Here is a 10,993-nt window from a genome sequence, read left to right as displayed (position 1 = left end):
ATGAGGAGCAGTTGAGCAGTTCGGGCCTATTGATTGCAGATTAATGGGTCAACAATATAAGATGGAATTGACCAGGAATTTCTTCTCTCAGAGGGGTGTCAATCTTTGGAATACATTACTCCAGAGAGCAGTGAATGCTGGGTCATTCAATGTATTCCCTGTGTCCCTCCTCCCTGGGTCCCCACTCCCTGGGCCCCCTCTCCCTGGGAACCCTCCACCCTGGGTCCCCCCTACTGGGTCCCCTCCCCCTGGGTCCCCTCACCCTGGGTCCCTTCTCCCTGGGTCCCTCCTCCCTGGGACCCCTCTCCCTGGGTCCCCTCTCCCTGGGTCCCCTCCCCCTGGGTCCCCTCTCCCTGGGTCAGTCCTCCCTGGGTTCCCTCCTCCCTGAGTCCCCCACTCCCTGGTCCACTCTCCCTGGGTCCCCCTCCCCCTGGGTCCCCTCTCCCTGGGTCCCTCCCCTGGATCCCCTCCCCTGGATCCCTCCTCCCTGGGTCCCCTCTCCCTGGGTCCCCTCTCCTTGGGTCCCTCCCTTGGGTCCCTCCTTCCTGGCTCACCTTCCCCTGGGTCCCGTCTCTCTGGGTCCCCTCCCCCTGGGTCCCCTCTCCCCGGCTCCCCTCCCACTGGGTCCCCTCTCCCACGGTCCCTTCCCCTGGGTCCCCTTCCCCTGGGTCCCTCCTTCCTAGCTCACCTCCCCCTGGGTCCTGTCTCTCTGGGTCCCCTCCCCCTGGGTCCCCTCTCCCCGGCTCCCCTCCCCCTGGGTCCCCTCTCCCACGGTCCCTTCCCCCTGGGTCCCCTCTCCCTGGGTCCCTCCTCCCTGAGTCCATTCCCGCTGGGTCCCCTCTCCCTGGGTCCCCTCTCCCTGGGTCCCCTCTCCCACGGTACCTTCCCCCTGGGTCCACTCTCCCTGGGTCCCTCCTCCCTGGGTCCCCCCCCCCCCCCCCCCTGGGTCCCCTCTCCCTGGGTCCCCTCTCACACGGTCCCTTCCGCCTGGCTCCCTTCCCCCTGGCACTCCCCCCCTGGTTCCCCTCCGCCTGGGTCCCCTCTCCCTGGGTCCCCTCAGCCTGGGTCCCCCGCCCCTGGGTCCCCTCTCCCTGGGTCCCCTCAACTTGGGTCCTGCCTCCCTGGGTCCCTCCCCCTGGGCCCCCTCTCGCTGGGTCCCCTCTCCCACGGTCCCTTCCCCCTGGGACCCTTCCCCCTGGGTCCCCCCGCCTGGGTCCCCTCCGCCTGGGTCCCTTCTCCCTGGCTCCCCTCCTCCTGGGTCCCGCCCCCCCCCCCCAAGGTTCCCCCTCTCCCGGGGTCCCTTCTCCCTGGGCCCCCTCTCCCTGGGTCCTCACTCCCTGGGTCACCCCCTCTGGATCCCCTCTCCCTGGGTCCTTTCCTCCTGGGTTCTTCCGCCCTGGGTCCCCTCTCGCTGGGTCCCCCCTCGCTGGGTCCCCTCTCCCTGGGTCCCCTCGACCACGCTCCCTTCCCCCTGGGATCCTTCCCCCGGGCTGCCCTCCCCCTGGGTCCCCTCCCTCTGGGTCCCCTCCCTCTGGGTCCCCTCTCGCTGGGTCCCCTCTCGCTGGGTCCCCTCTCCCTGGGTCCCCTCTCCCACGGTCCCTTACCCCTTGGCCCCTTCTCCCTGGGTCCACTCTCCCTGGGTCCCTCCTCCCCGGGTCCCTCCTCCCTGGGTCCCTCCTCCCTGGGTCTCCTCCCCCTGGGTCCTCGCTCCCGGGGTTCCCTCCCCCTTGCTCCCTCTCCTCCTGGACCGCGAGGTTTGCTAGTGTCACACGGGAGGGTTTAAACTAGTATGGCAGGGGGGCGGGCACGGGAGCAATAGGTCAGAAGGTGAGAGCATTGAGGGAGAACTAGGGAATAGGGACAGTCTGGCTCTGAGGCAGAGCAGACAGGGAGAAGTTGCTGAACACAGCGGGTCTGGTGGCCTGAAGTGCATATGTTTTAATGCAAGAGGTATTACGGGTAAGGCAGATGAAATGAAAATCGCTTATTGTCACAAGTAGGCTTCAAATGAAGTTACTGTGAAAAGCCCCTAGTCGCCACATTCCGGCACCTGTTCGGCGAGGCTGTTACGGGAATTAAACCGTGCTGCTGCCCTGCTTTCAAAGCCAGCGATTTAGCCCTGTGCTAAACAGTCCCTGGGATGAACTTAGAGCTTGGATTTGTACTTGGAACTATGATGTTGTTGCCATGACAGAGACCTGGTTGAGGGAAGGGCAGGATTGGCAGCTAAACGTTCCAGGATTTAGATGTTTCAGGCGGGATAGAGGGGGATGTAAAAGGGGTGGCGGAGTTGCGCTACTGGTGAGGGAGGATATCACAGCTGTACTACGGGAGGACACCTCAGAGGGCAGTGAGGCTATACGTAGATATCAGGAATAAGAAGAGTGCAGTCACAATGTTGGGGGTTTACTACAGGCCTCCCAACAGCCAACGGGAGATAGAGGAGCAGATAGGTAGACAGATTTTGGAAAAGAGTAAAAACAACAGGGTTGTGGTGATGGGAGACTTCAACTTCCCCAATATTGACTGGGACTCACTTAGTGCCAGGGGCTTAGACGGGGCAGAGTTTGTAAGGAGCATCTAGGAGGGCTTCTTAAAACAATATGTAGACAGTCCAACTAGGGAAGGGGCGGTACTGGACCTGGTATTAGGGAATGAGCCCGGCCAGGTGGTAGAAGTTTCAGTAGGGGAGCATTTCGGGAACAGTGACCACAATTCAGTAAGTTTTAAAGTGCTGGTGGACAAGGATAAGAGTGGTCCTCGGGTGAATGTGCTAAATTGGGGGAAGTCTAATTACAACAATATTAGGCGGGAACTGAAGAACCTAGATTGGGGGCGGATGTTTGGGGGTAAATCAACATCTAACATGTGGGAGGCTTTCAAGTGTCAGTTGAAAGCAATTCAAGACCGGCATGTTCCTGTGAGGAAGAAGGATGAATACGGCAATTTTCGGGAACCTTGGATAACGAGAGATATTGTAGGCCTCATCAAAAAGAAAAAGGAGGCATTTGTAAGGGCAAAAAGGCTGGGAACAGACGAAGCCTGTGTGGAATATAAGGAAAGTAGGAAGGAACTTAAGCAAGGAGTCAGGAGGGCTAGAAGGGGTCACGAAAAGTCATTGGCAAATAGGGTTAAGGAAAATTCCAAGGCTTTTTACACGTACATAAAAAGCAAGAGGGTAGCCAGGGAAAGGGGTGGCCCACTGAAGGACAGGCAAGGGAATCTATGTGTGGAGCCAGAGGAAATGGGCGAGGTACTAAATGAATACTTTGCATCAGTATTCACCAAAGAGAAGGAATTGGTGGATGTTGAGTCTGGAGAAGGGTGTGTAGATAGCCTGGGTCACATTGAGATCCAAAAAGACGAGGTGTTGGGCGTCTTGGAAATTATTAAGGTAGATGATTCTCCAGGGCCTGATGGGATCTACCCCAAAATACTGAAGGAGGCTAGAGAGGAAATTGCTGAGGCTTTGACAGAAACCTTTGGATCCTCACTGTCTTCAGGTGATGTCCCGGAGGACTGGAGAATAGCCAATGTTGTTCCTCTGTTTAAGAGGGGTAGCAAGGATAATCCAGGGAACTACAGGCTGGTGAGCCTTACTTCAGTGGTAGGGAAATTACTGGAGAGAATTCTTCGAGACAGGATCTACTCCCATTTGGAAGCAAATGGACGTATTAGTGAGAGGCAGCATGGTTGTGTGAAGCGGATGTCGTGTCTCACTAACTTGATAGAGTTTTTCGAGGAGGTCACAAAGATGATTGATGCAGGTAGGGCAGTGGATGTTGTCTATATGGACTTCAGTAAGGCCTTTGACAAGGTCCCTCATGGTAGACTAGTACAAAAGGTGAAGTCACACGGGATCAGGGGTGAGCTGGCAAGGTGGATACAGAACTGGCTAGGTCATAGAAGGCAGAGAGTAGCAATGGAAGGATGCTTTTCTAATTGGAGGGCTGTGACCAGTGGTGTTCCGCAGGGATCAGTGCTGGGACCTTTGCTGTTTGTAGTATATATAAATGATTTGGAGGAAAATGCAACTGGTCTGATTAGTAAGTTTGCAGACGACACAAAGGTTAGTGGAATTGCGGATAGCGATGAGGACTGTCAGAGGATACAGCAGGATTTAGATTGTTTGGAGACTTGGGCGGAGAGATGGAAGATGGAGTTTAATCCAGACAAATGTGAGGTAATGCATTTTGGAAGGTCTAATGCAGGTAGGGGATATACAGTGAATGGTAGAACCCTCAAGAGTACTGAAAGTCTGAGAGATCTAGGTGTACAGGTCCACAGGTCACTGAAAGGGGCAGCACAGGTGGAGAAGGTAGTCAAGAGGGCATACGTCATGCTTGCCTTCATTGGCCGGGGCATTGAGTACAAGAATTGGAAAGTCATGTTGCAGCTGAATAGAACCTTAGTTAGGCCACACTTGGAGTATAGTGTTCAATTATGGTCGCCACACTACCAGAAGGATGTGGAGGCTTTAGAGAGGGTGCAGAAGAGATTTACCAGAATGTTGCCTGGTATGGAGGGCATTAGCTATGAGGAGCGGTTGAATACACTCGGTTTGTTCTCACTGGAACGACGGAGGTTGAGGGGCGACCTGATAGAGGTCTACAAAATTATGAGGGGCCTAGACAGAGTGGATAGTCAGAGGCTTTTCCCCAGGGTAGAGGGGTCAATTACTAGGGGGCATAGGTTTAAGGTGAGAGGGGCAAGGTTTAGAGTAGATGTACGAGGCAAGTTTTTTACACAGAGAGTAGTGGGTGCCTGGAACTCGCTACCGGAGGAGGTGGTGGAAGCAGGGACGATAGTGACATTTAAGGGGCATCTTGACAAATACATGAATAGGATGGGAATAGAGGGATACGGACCCAGGAAGTGTAGAAGATTGTAGTTTAGTCGGGCAGCATGGTCGGCACATGCTTGGAGGGCCGAAGGGCCTGTTCCTGTGCTGTACATTTCTTTGTTCTCCCTGGGTCCCTCCCCCTGGTCCCTCTCCCTCGGTCCCCTCCCCCTGGGTCCCCTCCCCCTGGGTCCCTCTCCCTGGGTCCCTCTCCCTGGGTCCCTCCTCCCTGGGTCCCTCTCCCTGGGTCCCACTCCTTGGGTCCCTTCTCCCTGGGTCCCCTCTCCCTGGATACCTCCTCCCTGGGTCCCCTCTCCCTGGGTCCCCTCTCCCGGGGTCCCCCCTGCCTGGGTCCCCTCTCCCTGGGTCCCCTCTCCCTGGATACCTCCTCCCTGGGTCCCCTCTCCCGGGGTTCCCCCTGCCTGGGTCCCCTCTCCCTGGGTCCCCTCCCCCTGGGCCCCCTCCTCCCTGAGACCCTCTCCCTGGGTCCCCGCCCCCTGGGTCCCCTATCCCTGGGTCCCCTCTCCCACGGTACCGTCCCCCTGGGTCCACTCTCCCTGGGTCCACTCTCCCTGGGTCCCCTCTCCCGGGGTCCCCCCTGCCTGGGTCCCCTCTCCCTGGGTCCCCTCTCCCTGGATACCTCCTCCCTGGGTCCCCTCTCCCTGGGTCCCCTCTCCCGGGGTCCTTCCTGCCTGGGTCCCCTCTCCCTGGGTCCCTCCTCCCTGGGTCCCCTCTCCCTGGATACCTCCTCCCTGGGTCCCCTCTCCCTGGGTCCCCTCTCCCTGGGTCCTCTTGTATAGGGCTCCCACCATGACTGTCCATACAAACGTTTTAAATTCAAAATATTTCCAACTGAAGGGTAGTGGGTGCCTGCAACTCGCTGTCGGAGGAGGTGGTGGGAGCAGGGACGATAGTGACGTTTGAGGGACATCATGACAAATACATGAATAGGATGGGAATAGAGGGATATGGATCCAGGAAGTGTAGAAGATTTTAGTTTCGACAGGCAGCATGGTCGGCGCGGACTTGCTCTTTGTTTCAGGAGTGGCATGAGACAGGAATTTCCACTGCTATCGCTATTGTTTGCCTTGCGAATAGCATGGAGGTCATCCAGAAAGTGGAGGCAAGAGAGAGAAGAGTTAGGGAACAAAGGGTATCATTGTACACAGATGGTCAGTTGCATGGCCGGACCCTCTCTCCATACAGAGGAGATCATGAAGCTGCTTGCGATGTTTGGCACCTTGTCAGGATACAAATTGAACCTAGGTAAAAGCTCATGCTTTCCAGTGAACCTCCCAGGGAGAAGTTCCAACCTGGAAAAGTTACCATTTCGCTTGGCCAGATCCAGTTTTTGTTACCTGGGATTCCGGGTGACCCAGGACTGGACCTCGCTGCGGAAGTAACATTTTGGGGACCTGGTTAAAGTGGTGAAGGATGATCTAAAGAGTTGGGATAACCTCCCGTTGACTTTGGTGGGGAGATTTCATTGGGTCAAAATGAATATCCTCCCAAGATTTCAATTTTAGTTTCAGTGTCTTCCAATTTTCCTTTCAAAGTCTTTCTTCATAGGAGTCAATAAGGTGAACATGCCTTTTATTTGGTAGCCAGGACCCGGTGAGTCCATCGAGTGTTTTTATAAAGGGATTAGCAGTCAGGGGGCCTCGCATTGCCCTACCTGTTGGACTACTATTGGGCGGCGAACATTGAAAAGGTGCAGGGGTGAGATAGAGGGACGGAGTCCGTGTGGGAGCAGATGGTGAGGAATGGCTGTGAAGGCACCAGTTTGAGAGCTTGGTCATGGTTCTGCTTCCTGTCTCACTGATGAAATGGACTGCCAATCCGCTGGTGGTGTCTACCCTGAAGACACGGGGACAGTTTAGACGGCACTTTGAACTGGGTGCTGTGTCGGTGCGGCCCCAATTTGTGGAAACCATTGTTTTGTGCCGCCAGTTTTGGATTCGTCCTCTGGGGCTTGGAGGGAGTAGGGGTTAGAGTGGTTTGGTGACTTGCTTACCTGGTGGTAACTTCGCTAGTTTTAAGGAGTGGCTGGAGACGGTACCACCAGGTGCAAAACGTCGTGCATAAAGAGATCGCATCCGTCCCTTGGCCACCCCCCCTCGATGGTGTGGGACATACCTCCAACATTATTTTTTGAAGTGCTGGAAAATATGGCGCGCAAAGTCAGCAGTGCCGCCGGCATGCTGCACACCGTTTATCTTGCCTGAGCCAGCACTTAGAGAAAAATCGGAAGATTCGGTCTAGTGAATGCCAGATCTTTAGCAGATAGCATTGGATGGGCACACCATATCACTATGAAGATCGCTTTATGGCTTCTACCTATACACTGTGCTGTTTCCAATGATGCCGTTGTCTATAATTGGATGCAATCGATGTGGGATAGCAACAGGTTAGATCAGCAGTCAATATGAGGAGTGATTCAAGTTCACGTCCCACAGTTCCGATGCAAATTGGCCTTTGTAACAGCATACCAATATTTTATTTCAAAAGGTTTGAAAATACTACTCCAAAATCGCAGCTTAACAGCAAAGGTATTGATGTCCCACCAGGGAAAATTTCAAACTTAAAATGGATAGTTGAACATAATTTTCCACTTCAAAGAAATAAAAGATCAATGAAATCCTCCATAATGGAAACATTTGATGAATTTAATGCATATCTTAAGGTCTTTTTTGTAAATTAAATGAAGTAAACGTAACAAAAATGATGAGATACATACAAATTGTTCAGGAGACAGAAAATAGAAATGAATCCCAGAATTACAATGAAGTGGGAACTTGCACATTCCAATTTCATGTTTTGAAGTTACTGATCCTTTATCTTCTTCATGTAGAAAACTGGAAATGAAAACCACTTTGAAGAACATTAATTCCTTATTTTTCATCAAAAGATTTTGCGTTAAACATATTTAATCCTGTTTGTCTTTTCTTCCAAAGTAAAGATGTTGAGATTATCTAGAGATTTAAAACTAATGTAATTGTTGTTATGTTTCAGAGAATATGTCCTCTCTGGTGAAGCGTCACGTGATTTGTAGCGATGTCAGCAGTGAGTGTACGGGCTTCAGTTCTCCATCTTAGATTGTGCGAGCGACATCCTTAATTAGACCTCTCATCGTGTCTGCAGGACTCCAGAGTGTGGGCACCTCCTAAAGTTTTCTTTTTGCGGCAAACTCAAAGATATAACAAAACAAGACTGGCGATGAGGATTGAGGCAAGAAAGTGAAATTGCTGAACAAAAAATAAATTGTCGACAAAATTGGTGGAGGCGTCGTCGAAAGTGGAGACGATTCTTGCGACTGGAATCATGCACACACCTCGGGTGAAGCAAGCTGCTGAAAGTTTTCACCAAAAAGAAATCAAGTATAGCCGTGAGTATGAAGAACAACAGTTCAAAGATTTGCTTGCCGTTGAAGTGGTAGAGTTTGCGTTGCAGAGACCGTGCATGTGGCAAAGCTGAACGGGCTGCGGGATCAGGGATTCAGAAGTCTTCCGACTCTGTACAGGCCACTGCTCTGGAAAAAAAATCAAACCATATTCAGGCAAAAAGGAAAAACAATTCTAAGCTGCTTTGTGGATAAGGAAATCGTTTGTGCCATAGATCCTAAAGAAGTGAAACGGAGGCAGTTGGTTAAAGAATAGATCCTAGGAGCCAGGATCTGGAATGGCGGGAAGAACGGGTGCCATGGATGCATTTGATGAAGGCTGGGAGACTTGGAACTCATATGTGGAAAGTTTCTGATTATATTTTATAACGAACCAAACACCGAAGGACCAAAAGTTTGCAAGTTTTCTCAGTTCAGTAGGCATGAAACTTTTATGTTGTTGCAAAACTTGGTTCAACCAGGAAAATTGGGAGATAAGTCCTATATCGAAACTAATGAAGATTTTCGAAGGGCATTTCTCATCTAGGTCATTGTTAGACTAGGCAGGAAGAAGGTGAATTTTTTTTACAATTCTTAGGTTAGCAAAATACTGTGAGTTTGGTACAACACTTGATGACACTCTTCGTGATAGGCTTGTTCATGGACTCCTCAGTGAAGCTATTGAGGGGAAGCTGCTTACTGTAAGCAATTTAACTCTCAAAGCTGCTGTTGAAGTTCTCACATCTATGGAGCTTGCAACAAAAGAAGCTTCATGGATGAGGCTGGCAATAAGATCTACAAAATGGACACCAGAAGAAACAAGGCTGTCAGGGGACAACCATGTCACCGAATTGCACTGATTGGACACTCAGCGGGGGAATGCTAGAGTAGAGAAAATAAGTGCTGGAACTGTGGCAAAAAGGAAAATATTGGCAAGGCATGTTGAGCTCAGAAAACTTCACCTACACCAAGAATGGGCAAAAAACAAAAAACAAAACAGACTAGCCATGTCTATAAATTATTAGATGCAGTTCAAGACCACTCAGAAGAAAATGTACCCGAACGACTGCAATAGCTGAAACTAGACGCCTTAGTGTTGTGGGGCGGTCAATAACATTTCTGGGTATTTTCAAAACTTGACTCGCATCAAATTAAAATAGAAGTGAAACGGTCGCAAATGTTTCATTAATACCTCCTTTGAACCTTCTTAGTGCAAATGGTTTAGATGGAGCAGATTTTGTCAGGTGTGTCCAGGAAGGATTCCTGACTCAATATGTAGATAGGCTGACTAGGGGGAGGCCATATTAAATTTGGTGCTTGGCAACGAACCAGGCCAGGGGTCAGATGCCTTGGTATGAGAGCATTTCGGTGACAGTGATCACAGATCCTTAACCTTTACCATAGTCATAGAGAGGGATAGGAACAGACAGTATGGGAAGGTATTTAATTGGGGGAGGGGACATTATACTGCTATTAGACAGGAGCTGAGGAGCATAAATTGGGAGCAGTTGTTCTCAGGGAAATGCACAACGGTAATGTGGGGGTTGTTTCAGGAGTACTTGCTGCGAGTGCTGGATAGTTTTGTCCCACTGAGACGAGGAAGGAATGGTAAGGTGAAGGAGCTTTGGATGGCAAGAGAAGTGGAGCTTCTGGTCAAGAGGAAGAAGGAAGCTTACGTAAGATTGAGGAAGCAAGGATCTGGCACAGCTCCAGAGGGTTACAAGGTAGCCAGGAAGGAGCTCAAAAATGGACTTCGGAGAGCTAGAAGGGGGCATGAAAAAGCCATGGTGGGAAGGATTAGAGAAAGCCCCAAGGCGTCCCACACTTATGTGAGAAATAAGAGGATGGTCAGAGTGAGAATAGGGCCGATCAGGGATAGTGGAGGGAATTTGTGCCTAGAGTCTGAGGAGGTAGGGGAGGCCCTAAATGAATATTCTGCTTCAGTATTCACTAGAGAGGGGGACCTTGTTGCTCATGAGAACAGTGTGAACCAGGTTAATAGGTTCGAACAGGTTGATATTAAGAAGGAGGATGTGGACTTCCGGGTGCAGCGATGACCAGCTAAGTCGCACGTTTCGGCACCTCCCGTTTTAATGGACTTTTGGGCTTTTATCAGGAGCCCCAACGGCAATTTTCGAAGGCTAAACCCACTATGAGGCGACATAGAAGGGAGTCCCCCCGGATGTGAATGGACAGAAGAGATAATAGTGGCCAGATTGTGGAGGATCCTCTGGAGCAGCGGCAAAGAAGGGAAGTGAGAAGCAAGATGGCGGTGGAGGGAGGCCAGTTGGTATGGGGCCTGGAACAGCAGGAGTTCCTCCGGCGATGTGTGGAGGAGCTCAAGAAGGTGCTGCTGGCGCCGATGCTGCAGGCGATTGAGGAGTTAAAGGAGGCGCAGAAGACCCAAGAGATGGAGCTCCGTGGAGTGAAGGCAAAAGCTGCCGAGAATGAGGACGAGATACAGGGCTTGGTGGTGAAGACGGAGAGGCACGAGGCACTACATAAGAGGTGTATGGAGAGACTGGAAGCCCTGGAAAATAGCTCGAGGAGGAAGAACTTAAGAATCTTGGGTCTTCCCGAAGGGGCAGAGGGAGCCGACGTTGAGGCGTATGTGAGCACGATGCTTCATACCTTAATGGGAGCTGAGGCCCCGACGGGCCCCCTGGAAGTGGAGGGAGCGTATCGAGTCCTCGTGAGAAGACCAAAGGCAGGAGAAATACCTCGAGCAATAGTGGTGAGGTTCCACCGTTACAAGGACAGGGAGATGGTCCTGA

Source organism: Scyliorhinus torazame, chromosome 5, assembly GCF_047496885.1.
Source record: "Scyliorhinus torazame isolate Kashiwa2021f chromosome 5, sScyTor2.1, whole genome shotgun sequence".
NCBI lineage: Eukaryota > Metazoa > Chordata > Chondrichthyes > Carcharhiniformes > Scyliorhinidae > Scyliorhinus > Scyliorhinus torazame.
The sequence above is the reverse complement of the archived record's forward strand: the minus strand, read 5'-3'. Positions refer to the sequence as shown.